Below are 19,663 nucleotides of genomic sequence, written 5' to 3' on the forward strand. Positions count from 1 at the left end.
GTAAATGGGATAAAATATTTGCAAATCATATATTCAATAAGGGGTTAACAATCAAAATACAATAAAAAATTCATACAAGTCAACAACAATAACAACATCAAAACAATGTGATTTAAAAATTAACAGAGTATCTGAGCAGGCATTTTTTTTAAAAGAAAACATAAAGGTGACCAATAGTCACATAAAAAGATACATAATATCACAAATCATAAGGAAAATGCAAATTAAAACCACTATGAGATATCAGATTATACTTGTTATGATGGTTATTATAGAAAAAACAAGAAATAACAAGTGTTGGTGAAAATGTGGAGACAAGAGTACATTTCGAACTGTGGGTGGGATGTAAATTTTTGCAGCCACTATGAAAAATATTATGGAAGTTTCTCAAAAATCTTAAAATAGTACTACCATATGATGCAGCAATTTCACTATTGAGAATTTAGCCAAAGAAAATTAAAACACTAACTCAATGAGATATAAAAACCCCTATATTGAATGCAGCAATATTTACAATAGCTGAGATATGGAACTATCCCAAGTGTTCATAGTGTATTAAAGAATAAAAAAATAAGATGTGGTATACATATACAGTAGACTATTACTTAGTTATAAAAGAGATTGAAATCCTGCCATTTGTTACAACATGGATGGAACTAAAGGGTACTATGTTAAATTAAATTAATAAGATGTTGAAGGCAAATATCACACAATTTCACTTATATTGGAATCTAAAAAAATAAATAAAACAAACTCAAGTGCATAGACACAGAACAAACTGATGGTTGCCAGTGGGGAGATGGGTTGGGAGGGGTGATATGAGTGACGTGGATCAAGAAGTGTAAACTTTCAGTTATAAAATAAATAAGTCATGGTGATGTAATATACGTCATGGGGAATTATAGTAAATAACATTGTATTACATTTGTATCTTGACAAATCACTACCAGACTTAATGTGTTTATCATTTTTCAATGTACACAAATTTTGAATCACCATGTGTATACCTAAAATTCAGATAACATTGTATGTCAGTTATACCACAATAAAAAAAAATAAGACCCAATTACACTGCCTATAAGAGACTCACTTCAGCTATAAGATCACAAATAAGAAGCAGGGCTTTGGAAAATGTTGTTGGAATAGGAGAACCCTAGGCTCACCTTGTCCCACAAACACAACTAGATAATTATCAAATCAATCAAAATACACAGAAATTGACCTAAAGACCGACAGAACAAACTCCAAAATGAAAAGGATAGAAGAGGCCACATCATGTGGAGGTTCCTCAAAAAATTAAAAATAGACCTACCCTATGACCCAGCAATAGCACTGCTAGGAATTTATCCAAGGGATACAGGAGTACTGATGCATAGGGGCACTTGTACCCCAATGTTTATAGCAGCACTGTCAACAATAGCCAAATTATGGAAAGAGCCTAAATGTCCATCAACTGATGGATAAAGAAATTGTGGTTTATATACACAATGGAGTACTACATGGCAATGAGAAAGAATGAAATATGGCCCTTTGTAGCAACGTGGATGGAACTGGAGAGTGTGATGCTAAGTGAAATAAGTCATGCAGAGAAAGACAGACACCATATGGTTTCACTCTTATGTGTATCCTGAGAAACTTAACAGAAACCCATGGGAAGGGGGAAGGGAAAAAAAAGAAGTTAGAGTAGGAGAGAGCCAAAGCATAAGAGACTCTTAAAAACTGAGAACAAACTGAGGGTTGATGGGGGATGGGAGTGAGGGTAGGGTGGGTGATGGGTATTGAGGAGGGCACCTTTTGGGATGAGCACTGGGTGTTGTATGGAAACCAATTTGACAATAAATTTCATATATTGAAAAAAAAAGGAAAATAGGAAAAAAGTCATCAAATTATAGTTGAAAAGTTGAAAATAAAAAAAAAAAGAAGAGGCCACATCAAAGAAGGCAGGAAAGGCAGAGATGTGGTTTAGGGTGAAAAAGATGACAGATGCTGTGGAGGGGAGGGAGCTGTGGTACAGAGAAGGGTGGGAGAGGGAGGAGCACACAGATAAATGCACAAGGAGAAAGTTTCCTCAAAGCCATTGGCATGAAAATGAGAGTGGCTACATTTGTTGAGTTCTTGCAGCCAGCAGGGCTTAAAGTCTAGAATTTCAAAGGTCAGCAGGCTTGGCTGGGATAGAGCCCAGAGGGCTCTGTACTGCCCCTGGAGAGAAGGCAGACAAATAACTTGGGGACTCAGAACACTCATCTGCAGAACACCTGCAGCACACAGTAAGGAGATTATTTGCACTTTTCAGAGCATGTCCTTGAGAGGCAGCCTTCACGAAGACACCCATCCAGGAGAAAAAAAAAATAACTTCTTCATGCCATTTACCTCCCCTTCCCCTCAGCATAAACACAAAACTAACTTGAGAAAGCAATGCAGTGTCAACAGTGGCTACCTAACTGGCATAACCAAGCCCCACCCCAGTGCACTCTTTTGGGATAGCCCTTTATATTCACCCTTGTATCAGTCACAGAGTGGTAGAACCAACCCCCCACCCCTGCCTCAAGAAGACCAGCACAAACCCCTGTACACACCACAACTTCAGATCAGAGAGTTCTAAAGGAGTTCAGTTATGGTGGAGGTGGTGTCATCTGTAATTTCGCAAGCAGACCAGAGCACAACTAGTTAAAACTAATCACATTCAGGGGTGCTTCAGAGGCTCAGTTGGTTAAGCGTCTGACTCTTCATTTTGGCTCAGGTAACGACCTTGCTGTGTATGGGTTTAAGCCCCATGTTGGACTCCATGATGGCAGTGTGGAGCCTGCTTGAGATTCTCTTTCCTTTTCTCTCTCTGTTTGCCTTTCCCCTGCTCTCTCTCTCTCTCTCAAAAATACATAAACAAAAAATATTTTAAAAAAACATAATAAAACTCATCACATTTAGGCCAAGAAACGACAATGCCCACAGCAGGCAAGAAGAGACTACAGATAACTGTCCTGAAGGATAGAGCAGACAAAGTAAAACATCAGATATAACCCAGCACACACCAGAGGACACACGATGAAGTGACAGGGTCTGGGCACTTCATGACCCTTCTTAAGGCAATTATTTCCAAGAGCAGGGGATATAACTGGCTTTTCTCACACAGAGAGGAAGGCAGAGATTTAGACAAAATGCAAAGATGGAGGAGTTTATCCCAAAGGAAAGAATAAATAAGGCCATGGCCAGAGTTTTAAGCAAAACTGACATAAGGAACATGTACGATGGAGAATATAAAGCCACAATCATAAAGGTACATGCTGGGCTTGAGAAAAGAATAGAAGACATCAGTGAGACATGTACAACAAAGATAAAGACTTTGAAAAAATCAATCAAAGGTGAAGAGGGAAGTAAATGAAATCAGAAAATGCTTGATGCAATGAACAGCAGGCTAGAAGAAGCAAAGGAACTAATTAATGACCTAGAAGACAAAGTAATGGAAAGTCATGAAGCAGAACAAAAGAAAGAATTATGCAATATGAGAATAGACTGAGGGAAAAAAGTGACCCTATAAAGCATAACAAAATTCATATTATTAAAGTCCCAGAAAAAGAAGAAAGAGAAAACCAAGCAGAAAATTTATTTGAATAAATAATAGCTGGAAACCTCCCTAATCTGAGGACAGATACATCCAGATGCAGGAAGCACAGAGAAATCCCATCAAAATCATAAAAAGCATCAAAACATATTGTAATTAAATTAACAAAATATAGTGATAAAGAAACAATGTTGAAAGCAAGAAAACAAAATATGTCCTTAATTACAAGTTAAGACCCATGAAGCTAGCTAGAGGTTTCTCAACATAAACAGGGCAAGCCTAAAGGGAGTGGCATGATATATTCAATGTGTTGAATGGGAAAAATCTGCAGCCAACAATACTGTATCTAGCAAGACTATCATTCAGAATAGAAGGAGAAATAGAGTACCCTCCCCCAACTACACAAATTAAAGGAATTTGAGACCACTAATACAGCCCTGAAGAAATAATAAAGAGGACTTCTTGAGTGTAACGCAGAGACCAAAATTAACAAACACACGAAAATAAAAGAGAAAATGCCCAGAAACAATGACAAAACAAGTAAGTAATAAAATATCAATAAACACATATTTATCAATAATTAGTTTGAATGTGAATGGAGTAAATATTCCAATCAAAAGACATAGGGTGTCAGAATGGTTAAAAGGAAAAAGCATGACTTATCTATATTCTGCCCACAGGTGATTCATTTTAGACCTAAAGTCATCTGAAGATTGAAAGTGAGAGGATGGAGAAACTTTTATCACACAAATGAGTATCAAATGAAAGTCTAAGTAGAAATACTTAAACTTTAAAACAAGGGCTGTAACAAGAGACAAAAAGGACACAATATAATAACAAAGGGCACAGTCCAACAAAATACCTAACAATTGTAAATATCTATGCAATTAACATGGGAGCACCAAAATATATATAACAATAACAAACATGAAGTAATTTAATAAATAATAATACAAACATAGTAAAGGATGTTTACACCAATGGACAGATCATCTAAACAGAAAATCAACAAGGAAACAATGGCTTTGAATGCCACACTTGACCAGATGGATGTAACAGATACATTAAGAACATTCCATCTTAAAATGGCAAAATATACATTCCATTCAAGTGCACATTTAACATTCTCCAAAATATATCACATATTAGTCCACAAAACAAGAATCAACAAATACAAAAAGATTGAAATCATCCATGCAATTTTTCTGACCACTGTGTTATGAAACTAGAATTCAACCACAAGACAAAATCTGTAAAGACCACAAATACATAGAGGTTAAACCACATCCTACTAAACAATGAATGAGTCAACCAGGAAATCAAAGAATAAATAAAATGCATGCAAACAAATGAAAATGAAAACACAATACTCCAAAACTTATGTGATGCAAGAAAAGCGATCCTAAGAGTAATATAAACCTACTACAAGAAGCAAGACAGTCTCAAATAAACAATTTAATCTTACACCTAAAGGAGCTAGCAAAAAAAACAACAAACGAAGCCCAAAGCCAGCAGAAGGAAGGATATGATACAAATAAAAGCAGAACTAATGTTATAGAGACTAAAATGCAATAGAACAGATAAATGAAACCAGTAACTGGTTCTTTGAAAATAATAACAAAATTGATGAACTTTTGGTCAAATGTATCAAAAAGAAAAGTGGAAAGAATCAAATAAATGAAATCAGAAATGTGAGGAAAAAATAACATACTACACCACAGAAATACAAACAATAACAAAAGAATAATATGAAAAACTGTATGTTCCAACCGGGACAACCTAGAAGAAATGGATAACTTCCTAGAAAGAAATAAATTATTAAATTTGAAACATAAAGTTAAAGAAAAGTGTAATATACCAATAGCCATTAATGAACTTGCATCAGTAATAAAAAATTCCCAAAAACAAAATAAAAAATCCAAGACCAGATGTATTCACAAGCAAATTCCACCCAAACCTTTAAAGAAGTGTTCATACCTACACTTGTCAAAGTATTCCAAAAACTAAAAAGGGAAGAAGAAACTCCAAATTAATTCTATGAGGCCACTCTAGGCCACTCTCTAAAAAAGAGAACTACAGATGAATATCCGTGATGAACATGGATGCAAATATTCTTAACATAATACTACCAAATCAAATCCACCTATAAATTAAAACAGTCATTCACCATGATCAAGTAGGACTTGTTCATGGGTGGCAAGGGTGTTTCAATATTTGAAAATCAATGAATGTGATACACCACATTATGAAATGAAAGGATAAGATCCTTATGATCCTTTCAGTAGATGTACAAAAATAATTTGACAAAGTACAACATCAATTCATGTTAAAAACCCTCAACAAAGTAGGGTTAGAAGGAACATACCTCAATGTAATACAGATTATATATGAAAAATCCACAGCGAATACCATAATCAGTGGGGGAGAAACTGAGGGCTTTTCCTTTATAGTCAACAAAGCAGGGTTGTCCATTTTCATCACTTCTATTTAACATAGTAATGGCCACAGCAATAAGACAACAAAAAGAAATACAAGGCATCCAAATCAGCAAGAGAGAAGTAAAATTTTCCTATTTTCATTGCACATGACATGACTGTGTGTGTGTCTCTCTCTCTCTCTAGGTGTAGGTATATATAATATATAATATATTATACACACACACACACACACACACACACACACACCTAGGTCTAGGTGTTGTATATATAATATATACAACCACATATACATCATATACATATACATCATATATATATATATATATATATATATTCACAAACCCAAAAGACTTCACCAAAAATCTACTAGAAAGATAAATAAATTCAGTGTAATTGCAGTATACAAAATCAGCATTGAGAAATCTGTTGCATTTCTATACATCAATAATGTTGCACCAGAAAGAGAAAGTACAGAATGAATACCATTTATAATTGCACAAAAACCCATTAAATACCTAGGAATAAACCTGTCCAAAGAGGTGAAAGAAGTTTTCTCTGAAAACATGAAAGCAATAATGAAAGGAATGGAAGAAGTCACAAAGAAATGAAAAGACATTCCATGCTCATGGATTGGAAGAACAAATATTAAGATATCTATATTATGCGACACAATCTCCACATTTTATGCAATATCTATCATAATACCAAAAGCATTTTCACAGAGCTCATACAAGCAATCCTAAAATTTGCATGGAATCATAAAAGACCCTGATAGCCAAAGCAACTTTGAAAAAGAAAATGAAAGCTGGAGGCATCAAAATTCCAGACTCAGGTTACATTACAAAGCTTTAGTAATCAAGACAGTATGGTCCTGGCAAAAAACTAAACACATAGATCAATGGAACAAAATAGAAAACACATAAATGAACCAACAACTAGATGGTCAATCAATCTTTGACAAATCAGGAAAGAATATTCAATGGGAAAAGACAATCTCTTCAACAAATGGTGCTGGGAAAATTTGACAGCAACATGCAAAAGAATGAAACTGGACCACTTTCTTATGCCATACACAAAAATAAATTCGAAATTGATTAAAGTCCTAAATGTGAGACTTGAAACCATAAAAATCCTAGAGAAGAACACAGAGAGCATCCTCTTTGACATTGGCCATAACAACTTCTTCTTACTATATATGTGCCCTGAGGCAAGGGGGAAAGAAAAAGCAAAAATAAACTATTGGGACTTCATCAAAATAAAAAGGTTCTGCACAGTGAAGGAAAAGTCAATTGAATTAGAGAAGATATTTATGATAAAGGGATAGTATCCACTATATATGAAGAATTTATGAAACTCCACACCACACAAATGAATAATCCAATAAAAACTGGGAAGAAAACATGAAAACATGAACATACTTTTTTTTTTTCAACGAAAACATACAGATGGCCAGCAGAGACATGAAAAGATGTTCAGTGTCACCGATCATCAGGGAAATGCAAGTAAAAACTACAATGAGACATCAACTCACATCTGTCAGATGACTAAAATCAATAATACAAGAGTTAAGATGGCAAAGGAGTACGGGTAGCCTAACCATGTATTGTCCCTTGAACACAGCTAGATAAGTGTCAAATCACTTAGCATAGGAACACTCAAGAAATCGATCTGATGACTGAGAGAGTAAAACCAAAAGAAATCTATCTGAGGACTGGGAGAGCACAACTATGCAACTAGAGGTAGAAAAATGGCCATTGTGGCAGGTAGGAGCTGCAGAGAATTTATTAGGGGGAGAAAAGATCTGCAGGAGCTACAAAGGTGAGGGAGATATGATCATAGAGAGAGGTGCAAGAGAGAGAATGAAAGTGTGTACAGGGGATTGCACAAGAAAAACTCTTCCCCAAAATAATTGACAAGGGAAAGGAGTAGGGCTGAATACCTCAAGTTGCTATAAGCACTGGAGTGCAAATTATGAAATTTGGAGGTCTGTGCCATCACCATGGCCATCACCAGGGCCATGTCTGGTGGGCTTAATGGTGAACTAATGGGAAGGAGGGCAGAAACTCAGGAGTGGGCAGCGTGGTCTGAGGATCCCCTGGGTTGTAAGGGGAAAAAGAGTTCCCCTGCTTGGAGTGTATTTGGGAGTGGTGGCACAGCCTCTCCAGAGACAAAAGAACCAGCAGGGACAACATGCTTTCCTGATCCCTAGCATAAGAACAAAGACACCAGATGAAGGCAGTAGTAAAGTGCAGAAAAAAAGGTGCACCAAGGATTGCTGCCACCTTTTTTCTGCACTTTACCCATAAACTCCAAACAACTGTGCAGCCACACAAAAAAAATTTCTGGGAGAAACTGGCACTGCCCACAGTGCAATGAGACCTGCCCACAGATGATCAGTGTGGGTTTGCACCCCATGGATCTCTAAAATTTGGAGTTTTGAAACCTAGCCATGCATTTGAGATAAAACAGGGTAAAGTTATGAATTGGGTAGAAACCAAGGACACAAAAGACGTGATAGTATACTCTTCTGTGAAGGCTTCCTGAAGAGGGGTGACGTGTGAATGTCCCACTCTAGGGACAAGAGAAAGAGGCCATGCCATTTCTCCCTCACCCATCAGCAAAGACCAACTTTAGTTATGAAAACAGCACCATCCAGAGAGAGACAGACAGAGAGACAGAGAGAAATAGAGCACAAGCAGGGGAGGGACAGAGAGACAGAAACAAAGAGAGAGAGAGAATCTCAAGCAGGCTCCACACTGTCAACGCAGAGCCTGATGTGGGAATTGAACTCACAAACCATGAGATCATAACCTGAGCCACATTCAAAGCTGAATGCTTAACCAACTGAGCTACCCATGTTCCCCTCAATCACTATTTCTTGACAGATTACCCTTTGCCTTTGAATTGCTTTAGCACCTTCATTGAAAATCAATTCACCATATATATTTGTGTCTGTTAAGAGATTCTCTTCTCTGTTGAATTGATCTATATGTCTAACCTTATACCATTAAAGTACTATTCTTGATTACTGTAGTTTTATAATAAGCCTTGATATTAGTTAGGCAGTCAAAGCTCTCTGACTTTGTTCTCTTTATTTTCAGAATTTCTTAGGTGTTACATGTCTTTGCATTTTCATATACAATTTAAATCCAGCTGGGTGATTTCTACAAAAATAGCCTTCTGATATTGTAATTGTGATCACATTGACTCTATAGATCAATTTGTGGAGAATAAATTTCCTCACAACATTAAGTTGTCTGATCCATGACCACAGATTTCTATTTCTATTTATTTAAGGTTTTCTAAATTTCTCTCAGCAATGTTTTCTTGTTATCATTATATCAGTCATGTATATCTTTCAACAAATTTTAACCTTGAGCATTTCATATTTTTAAAACTACTGAAAGCAATATTTTTTTAATTTTTAATTGTATGTTGCTAGTATATGAAACATACCTGAATTGATTTTTGCATATTGACCATATATCCTGAACTCTTGCAAAGCTCACATAATTCTAGTAGCTTTTCTGGAGTCCTGATGAGTTCTTTACATAGACAGCCATGCATTATATTTAAAATAGTTTTAATCTTTTCTAATATTTATGTCCTTTATTTGTGTTTCTTTTCTATTACACTGACTATGACCTCCAGGACAATATGAAATAAAAGTAGAGAGATATGACTTTTGTGTCTTGTTCTTGATTTTAGGGTGAAAATATGTATTCTTTCATAATGTAATATAATTTTAGTTGTAGATTTTTTCATGGATGACCTTATCAGGTTGAAAAAATGCCTTTCTAATTCTAGTTGCTGAGAACTTTTGTCATGAATGGGGGTTTAATTTTGTCAAATGATTTTTTCTGATCATATACCTTTTTTTTTCTTTTTTCATCTATTAATTTGATGAATTGTATTTGATTTTCTTTTAATTTAATGCTCATTTATTTTTGAGAGACAGAGAGAGATAGAGCATCAGCGAGGGAGGAGCAGAGAGAGAGGGAGGCACAGAATCCAAAGCAGCTCCAGACTCTATGCTGTCATCACAGAGCCTGAGGCTGGGCTCAAATTTACAAATCATGAGATCATGACTGAAGTCAGATGCTTAACTGACTGAGTCACCCAGGCGCCCCTGTATTTGATTTTTTTAATTTTAACTTTTAGTATACGAACTATAGAGTGCTTCATAGTTTCAGTTCTAGGGGAAACTGGATGTAACTTCATTCAGGTTTCATTCTCTTTGCTGGTTCATTTATTTGTTCATTTTCATTGCTTCTATTTTTTGCTTAAATCATTTTATTTTTTTCTTTCTTTTCTTTCTCTTTCTTGGATACAGAAAGAGAAGAAATCATTTTTTACTCTTATAATTTATTTTTTATTCTATTTCATTTTCTTTATTTACTTTTTTTCTAACTACATATATATATATATATATATTAAATTGTTTTCTTACCATTTTTTTCTTTTCTTACCCTTTTTTCTCTATTCTATCAAGCTTCTTTCAAAACGCAGACCAAAACACACCTAGGATCTAGCTTCCTTTACTTGATTTTTTCTTTTGTTATTCATTTTTTAATTTTAATGTTTATTTTATTAAATATTTTCTTCCACTAAGATGACAAAATGAAGGATTCACCCCTAAAGAAAGAACAGGAAGAAATGACCCCAGGAACTTAATAAACACAGATATAAGTAAGATGTCAAATAGAATTTAGAACCACAATCGTAATGCTAGCTAGGGTTGAAATAAGCATAGAAAACACAAGAGAATCTCTTTCTGTGGAGATAAAAGAAATAAAATCTTGTCAGGTTGATATTAAAAATGCTATAACAGAGATGCAATCTCAAATGGATGCCATGACAGCAAGGATGGATGAAGCATGAGAGCAAATCATTGATATAGAAGATAAAATTATGGAGAATAATAAAGTATAAAAAAGGGAATAAAAGGCAAAAGATCATGAGGCTTAGAGAACTCAGTGGCTTTTAAAAAGGAATAACATCTGAATCATGTGAGTCTCAGAAGATGAAGAGAGAGAAAAAAGGGCAGAAGGGTTGTGTGAGCAAATTATAGTGGAAAACTTTCTTAATCTGAGGAAATGCACAGACATCAAAATCCAATAATCACAAAGAACTCCTATTGGATCAAAAAAACCCCGATAATCTCCAAAGTATATCATAATCAAATTCACCAAAATACACAGACAAGGAAATAACTACTAAAGCAGAAATGAAAAAAACAAAGTCCTTAACCTATAAGGGAAGACACATCAGTTTTGCAGCAGACCTATCCACAGAAACTTGGTCAGCCAGGAAGGAGAGGCAGGATATATTCATTGTGGTGAATCAGAAAAATATGCAGCCAAAAATTTTTTATCCAGCAAGACACTCGTTCAAAATAGGAGAGATAGTTTCCCAAATAAAAACAAAAGGAGTTCATTGTGGGGAATAAGCTTAGAAATTCCCTGGGCTCACACAAATGGGTTAACAAGGCATAAAGAATTACAAAGACATAGGGTGCTCTTACCCAAGTTTGGGTAAACAAGATAAGACCCCTAGAGTAAAATAAGGAGGGGCCAGAGCCTCAGAATAGAGAGGGGGGTCTAAGGCCCCCAATACAAAAGTATATAAGGTAAACAAGATTAAGTGCTCAGGGAAGAAGAGCCCCCCCCCCCCCAATTTAGTACTATAGCAGAAAGCTGCTTTCACAGAAGGGAAGGACCAAGTTAGGTAAACAGGTATATAGGGCTATAGACTGCTATGCAGCAGGTGAAGCTGCCCAGAGCAGAGATGATTAACAAAGGAAAAGGTGCCTTGTTTACCCTGAGGTCATGTGTCCTACCTGTCTCATCCCCTAGGCTAGCTAAGATAAACAGAGGTGGTGCCTCATGTCTGCTGTAAACAAACTTCTGCCCCACTGCCTGGTGCCAGGAATTTGTTTTGTATTAACTCAAACCCTTAACCCTGAATATCTTCAAGATCCCCTTTCCCTCACGTCCCCAAGTTAATGTTCACAATTTCATTGTCTCCTTGTGCACATCCATCACCATGTTTGTAAACCTTCTGATCCTAATAAAAACTGGGCAGTGACCCTTATTCAGGGCTCTTGTCTTTTCCCAGACATTAGCCATCTCTCACATTTTAATCCTGCATCCTGCTCTCTGGCTAGACAGGAGAGAACTTTAGACTTAGAGTCTATGACACTTCATGACCACTAAACCAGCCCTGCAAGAAATTTTAAGAAAGAATATTTGAGTGGAGAAAAGACAAACAAAACAAAAAGGAACAAAAGCAACAAAGACTAGGAAGAACCAAAGAACATCACCAGAAGTACAAACTCTACAGGCAATACAAGGGCACTAAATTCATATATTTCAGTACTCATTCTAAATGTAAAAGACTAAATGCTCCAATCATAAGACACAGGGTATCAGAATGGATAAGAAAACAAGACCCTATCTACTGCTTCCAAGAGACCCATTTTAGACCTAAAGGCACCTGCAGATTGAAAGCAAGGGGATTGAGAACCATCTATCATCCTAATGAAGATCAAAAGAAAGCTGGAGTAGCCATACTTATATCATACAAACTAGATTTTAAAGTAAAGGCTGTAACAAGAGATGAAGAAGGGCATTATATCATAATTAAGGGGTCTATCCACCAAGAATATCTAACAATTGTAGACATTTATACCCCCAAAATGGGAGAACTTAAATATGTAAATCAATTAATCACAAACATAAAGGAACTCATTGATAATAATACCATAATAGTAGGGGACTTCAACACCCCACTTACAACAATGGACAGATCATGTAAAAAGATCAACAAGGAAACAATGGCTTTGAATGACACACTGGACCAGATGGACTTAACAGATATATTCAGAATATTTCATCCTAAAGCAACATAATACACATTCTTCTTGAATTCATATGGAGAATTCTCCAGAATAGATCACATAATGGGTCAAAAATCAGCACTCAACATTTACAAAACGATTGAGATCATACCCTGCATATTTTCAGAAAACAACGCTATGAAACTCAAACCACAAGATTAAAAAAAAATTGGAAAGACCATGATACTTGGAGATTAAATAACATCCTACTAAAGAATGAATTGGTTCAACAAGAAATTAAAGAATAAATTAAAAACTACAAAGGAAGCCAAGGAAAATGAAAACACGACAGTCCAAACACTCTTGGATGCAATAAGGGCAGTAATAATAGGGAAATAGATTCAATCCAGGCCTTTCTAAAGAAGTAAGAAAGGTCTCAAATATAAAACTTAACCTAGCACCTAAAAGAGGTGGAAAAAGAAGAGCAAATAAAGCCCCAAACCAGCAGAAGACATGAAATAATAAAGATTAGAGCAGAAATCAATGATAAGAAAAAACAGTTGAACAGGTGAATGAAACCAGTAGCTGGCTTATTGCAAGAATTAACAAAATTGATAAACCCTTAGATAGTTTGATAAAAAAGAAAAAGGAAAGGAACTAAATAAATAAAATCACATATATAAGGGAAATATCACAACCCACACTGCAGAAATACAAACAATAATAAGAGAATATTATGAGCAATTGTATGCCAACAAATTGAGCAATCTGTAAGAAATAGAAAAAAAATAATAGAAACATTAACAAAACTGAAACAGGAAGAAATATAAAATTGGAACACATCCATAACCAGGAAAGAAATTAATCTGTAATAAAAAATCTCCCAACAAACAAGAGATCAGGGCCAGTTATCATTCCAGGGCAATTCTACCAAACATTTAAAAAAGAGTTAACACCTATTCTTTTGAACCTGTTCCAAAATATAGAAATGGAAGGAATACTTCCAAACTCATTCTACAAGGCCAGCATTACCTTGATTCCAAAATCAGTAAAAGACCCCATTAAAAAAGGAGAACTACAGACCAATTTCTCTGATGAACATGAATGTAAAAATTCTCAACAAGATACTAGCAAACCAGATCTAACAATACATTAAAAGAATTATTCACCATGGTAAAGTGGAATTTTTTCCTGGGATGCAACTCTGGTTCAATACCCACACATCAATCAATGTGATACATCAAATGAGTAAAAGAAAGGATAAGAACAACATGATCCTTTCAATAGATGCAAATGAAAGCATTTGACAAAGTACAGCATCTTTTCTTCATAAAACCATCGAGAAGGTAGGGATAGAAGGAACATACCTCAACATTATATAGGCCATATATACAACTAATATCATCTACAATGGGGGAAAAACTGAGAGCTTTACCCCTAAGGTCAGGAACATGACAAGGATGTCCACTCTCATCACTGTTATTCAACATGGTGTTCAAAGTCCTAGCCTCAGCAATCAGACAACAAATGAAATAAAGGCATCCAAATCAGCAAGGGGGAAGTAAAACATTCACTCTTCACAGATGAAATGATACTCTGTGAAGAAAACCCAAAAGACTCCACCAAAAAACTGCTAGAACTGATACATGAATTCATCAAAGTTGCAGGATATAAGATCAAAGTACAGAAATTGGCTGCATTTCTATATACCAATAAGGTAGCCACAGAAAGTAATCAAGGAAATGACCCAATTTACAATTCTACCAAAACCCATAAAATACCTAGGAATAAACCTGATCAAAGAGCTGAAAAAACTAGACACTGAAAACTATGGAAACCTTATGAAATATATTGAAGAAGACACAGACACACACAAAAATGGAAAAGCATTCCATGCTGATAGATCAGAAGAACAAATATTGTTAAAATGTCAATACTACCCAAAGCAATCTACATATTCAATGCAATGTCTATCAAAATAACACCAGCATTCTTCACAGAGCTGGAACAAATAATTCTAAAATTTGTATGGAAGCAGAAAAGACCCTGAATAGCCACAGCAATGTTGAAAAAGAAAATCAAAGCTGAAGGCATCATTCCGGACTTCTAGATGTATTACAAAGGTGTAATCATCAAGACAGTATGGTACTGGCACAAGAACAGACACACAGATCAGTGGAACAGAATAGAGAACCCAGAAATGGACCCACAAACATATGGCCAGCTAATTTTTGACAAAACAGGGAAGAATATCCAATGGAAAAAAGACAGTCTTTTCAGCAAATGGTGTTGGGAAAACTAAACAGTGACATGCAGAAGAATGAACTTAGACCACTTTATTACACCATACACAAAAATAAACTCAAAATGTATGAAAGACATAAATGTAAGACAGGAAGCCACCAAAATTCTAGAGGAGAAAACAGGTAACAACCTTTTTGACCTCGGTGCATCAACTTCTTACTTGACATATCTCCAGAGGAGAGGGAAACAAAAGCAAAAATGAACTATTTGGACCTCATCAAGTTAAAAGGCTTCTGCACACCGAAGAAAACAGTCATCAAAACTAAAAGCAAGCGACCAAACGGAAGAAGATACTCACAAATGATATATCAGATAAAGGGTTAGTATCCAAAATCCATAAAGAACTTATCAAACTCAACACTCAAAAAACAAATGATCCAGTGAAGAAATGGGCAAAAGACATGAATAGACACTTCTCCAAAGAAGACATACAGATGGCTAACAGACACATGAAAACAGGCTCAACATCACTTATCATCAAGGAAATACAAATCAAAACTACAGTGAGATACCACCTCATGTCAAAATGGCTAAAATTAACACCTCAGGCAACCACAGATATTGGCAAAGATGTGGGAAAGAGGAAGCCTTTTACACTGCTAGTGCGAATGCAAACCGGTGCAGCCACTTTGGAAAACAGGATGGTGGTTCCTTAAAAAATTAAAAATATGGGGCACCTGGGGGGCTCAGTCGGCTAAGCGTTTGACTTTGGATCAGTTCACGATCTTGTGGTTCAGGGGTTTGAGCCCCACATCAGGCTCTGTGCTGGCAGCTGAGCCTGAAGCATGCTTCAGATTCTGTATCTCCCTCTATCTCGGTCCCTCCCTTGCACATGCTCTCTCTCTCAAAGATACATAAATATTTAAAAAAATTTTTTTAAAGAACTACTTTATGAGCCAGCAATTGCATTACTAGCTATTTATTCAAAGGATACAAAAATGCTGATTCAAAGGGGCACATGTACCGCGATGGTTATAGTAGCACTATCAACAATAGCCAAAGTATGGAAAGAGCCCAAATGTCCATCAACTGATGAATGGTGAAAGAGAAAATGATAGAGATATACGCTGGAATCTTACTTGGTGATTAAAAGAATGAAATATTGCCATTTACAACAACATGGATGGAACTAGAGTATCTTATGCTAAGTGAAATAAGTCAGAAAAGACAAATTAAAATACAAATATCATATGATTTCACTCATATGTGGGATTTAAGAAACAAAACAGATGAATATAGAGAAGGGAAGCAAAAATAAGATAAAAACAAAGAGTGAAGCAAGCTATAAGAGACTTAAATACAGAATACCAACTGAGGGCTGCTGGTGGGGTTTGGGTGGGGGAATGGGTTAAATGGGTGATGGACATTAAAGAGGGCACTTGTTGGGGCGCCTGGGTGGCGCAGTCGGTTAAGCGTCCGACTTCAGCCAGGTCACGATCTCGCGGTCCGTGAGTTCGAGCCCCGCGTCGGGCTCTGGGCTGATGGCTCAGAGCCTGGAGCCTGTTTCCGATTCTGTGTCTCCCTCTCTCTCTGCCCCTCCCCCGTTCATGCTCTGTCTCTCTCTGTCCCCAAAATAAATAAACGTTGAAAAAAAATTAAAAAAAAAAAAAAAAAAGGAGGGCACTTGTTGGGATGAACTCTGGGTGTTATATGTAAGTTAATGAATCACTAAATTTTATTCCTGAAATCATTATTATACTCTATATTAACTAAGTTGGATTTAAATTTTAAAAATTTTAAAAAAAGATTTCACATATTAGTGATACCATGTAGTACATGTCTTTCCCTGTCTGGCATATCTTGCTTAGTATGTGCTCAATATCCATTTACATGTTTGCAAATTAAATACACCCTTCTTTTCCATGGCAGAATAGTATTCTGTTGTGTATATGCATCACATCTTTTTTATTCCTTTATTCAGTGGTGGGCATATGGATTGTTTACATATCTTGATATTATGAATAACACTGTAATAACCATAGGAGTGCAGGTATCTTGTCCAAATTCTGTTTTCACTTCCTTTTTATATATACCCGGAAGTGAAATTGCTGGATTTTATGTTGGATCTCTTTATTTTTTTGAGAAATTTTCATATTGTTTTCAATCGAGTTTGAAGAAATTTACACTGTCACCAACAGTGTATAAGTGTTCACTTTGCACCACATCCTCACAAGCACTTGTTTCTAATCTTCTTGATTATATTTATTCAAACAGGCATTAAGTAGGTAATAACTCACTGGTTTTGATTTACATTTTGCTGATGATTAATGATGTTAAGCAACTTCTCATGTGTTGAACATTTTGAGCTCCTCTTTGGAAATTTCTATTTAGTTCTGCCCATTTTATTTTATTTTAATATGGAACGGTTCACGAATTTGCGTGTCATCCTTGCGCAGGGGCCATGCTAATCTTCTCTGTATCGTTCCAATTTTAGTATATGTGCTGCCAAAGTGAGCACAGTTCTGCCCGTTTTAAAAAGAAATGAAGTATTGACATGTGTTATAACATGGATGAACCTAAAAAAATATGCTGAAACCATACAAAAATGTTCATGATGTGTGACAACCTTTAAATAAAATTCTAGAAATAGAAACTAATTTATAATGATAGAAAGCAAGTCACTGGTTGTCTGGGAAATGAGGGAGAAGAGAAGAGACAGATTAAAAAATGACAAGAGCAAACTGTTCAGAGTGATCAATATGTTCAGTGTCTTGATAGAGGCAATGGCTTAATTTACCTCAAATACATCAAATAAATAAAATCTCATCAAGTTGAACAATATTAATATGCATTTTGTATTTAAAGTTAACTAAATCTCAACAAATCTGTTAATAAAAACTAAATCTCAATAAGTCTGTTAAGAAAAACAGACCAAAAAGTAGCCTAATAATTACTTTTTTCTGTGGGTCCTTTTTATGGAATGAATTGTGTTTCCACAAAAATTAATCTGTTGAATCCCTAACCCAGGATACTTCACAATGTTAGTGTATTTAGAGATAGAACCATTGAAGAGGTTATTAAGATAAAATGGAGCCATTAGAATATCTTAATTCAATCTGATTGGTATCCTTATAGAAAGAGGAAGTTTGAACATACAAAGAAACACAGGGATGTGCCCACACAGAAAAAAAAAGATCATGTGAGATCATGTGAGATCAAGTGCATAAATAATCACTAATATTTTTAAATATTATGTTGTGTATGCCACTGATAAATTTGTTATGATCTTTATTTTCAGCGAAAAAAAGAAATTTATGGGTCAAATTGTACAAACTCAGAACAGATCCTAATGAATAGATCATCCTTTGGAATAATTTTCACAAAACCATGACTATCATAGAACTAAGTAGAAAGATAGTTCCAATATTCATCAGTGTCAATCAAGATTGCATCGTAGTATAGTTTTTTTTTTAAATTTACCTTGATCACTTTATATAGACCACAGTCAGGAATATCTGGAACTGTTGATCAGTTAATACCAGAAAGGCCAACCTATCTTAAATGATTTTAGGTAATCATTTGGTAGGTGTTCTAACTTGGTAGGTGTTCACCAACATTTTTGTGATCAATCTTAAATAACTCAAAACTTTTAACTACAGGAAGTACATTTTGTTTTCTGTGTTTTTTTTACATGAAGTATATTTTGAAATTATTTTATTGCATCCACCTTGCAGAAGTGTTCCCATTTGTTATTGAATAATCTTATAAGATTCATCATATTTGGAAAATATTTTCTCACATTTTGAAAATCTATTAGAAACCATTTTCACTATGCCTCATATATTTGTCTTTTAAATGTTGAATTAAAATGATGTAATTTAATGTTTTATTTTTGCTGTCGATTCTTGGAAACTGACCTACTGCTACATTCATTTTGTTTGTTTGTTTAATTGAAATATAATGAACATACATCATTTTATTAGTTTCATGATTACAATATAATGATTCAACAACTCTTTACATTTCTCAGTACTTATCCACATAAGTGCACTCTTCATTCCTTTTATCTGTTTTCCTTCTCCTCCCACTACTGCTACATGCAAAAGAATGAAACTGAATTAATTTCTTATACCATAGGCAAAAATAAAAAGGATTAAAGACCTAGATACGAGAACTGAAACCATGAAATTCCTAGAAGAAAACATAGACAGTAATCTATTTGACATTCGTCATAGAAACATTTTTCTAGATATATCTCCTTTGGCAATGGGAACAAAAGTAATTTAAATGATTGAGACTACACAAAAATAAAAAGCTTTTGCACACAGAAAGAAACCATAAACAAAATGAAAAATGCAGTCTAGTGTAAGGGAGAAGGTATTTGCAAATGATATATCTGATAAGGAATTAATATCCAAAATATATGAAGAACTTATACAACTCAACACCAAAAATTTCCAAATAATCCAGTTAAACAATGGGCAGCATCATGAATAGACATTTTTCCAAAGAAGAGATACAGATAGTCAACAGACACATAAGAAAATTCTCAACATCACTGATACTCAGGTAACTGTAAATTAA

General features: G+C 35.2%; 1 non-coding gene across 1 annotated transcript; it reads right to left on the bottom strand.

The window, feature by feature from the left end:
• Positions 1 to 17,490: 17,490 nt before the first annotated feature.
• On the bottom strand, positions 17,491 to 17,597 carry LOC115508020. Its single transcript, XR_003966909.1, has one exon. It is a non-coding gene; the product is annotated as a U6 spliceosomal RNA (small nuclear RNA).
• Positions 17,598 to 19,663: the final 2,066 nt, after the last annotated feature.

Source organism: Lynx canadensis, chromosome X (assembly GCF_007474595.2).
Source record: "Lynx canadensis isolate LIC74 chromosome X, mLynCan4.pri.v2, whole genome shotgun sequence".
In the NCBI taxonomy this organism is placed as follows: Eukaryota; Metazoa; Chordata; class Mammalia; order Carnivora; family Felidae; genus Lynx; species Lynx canadensis.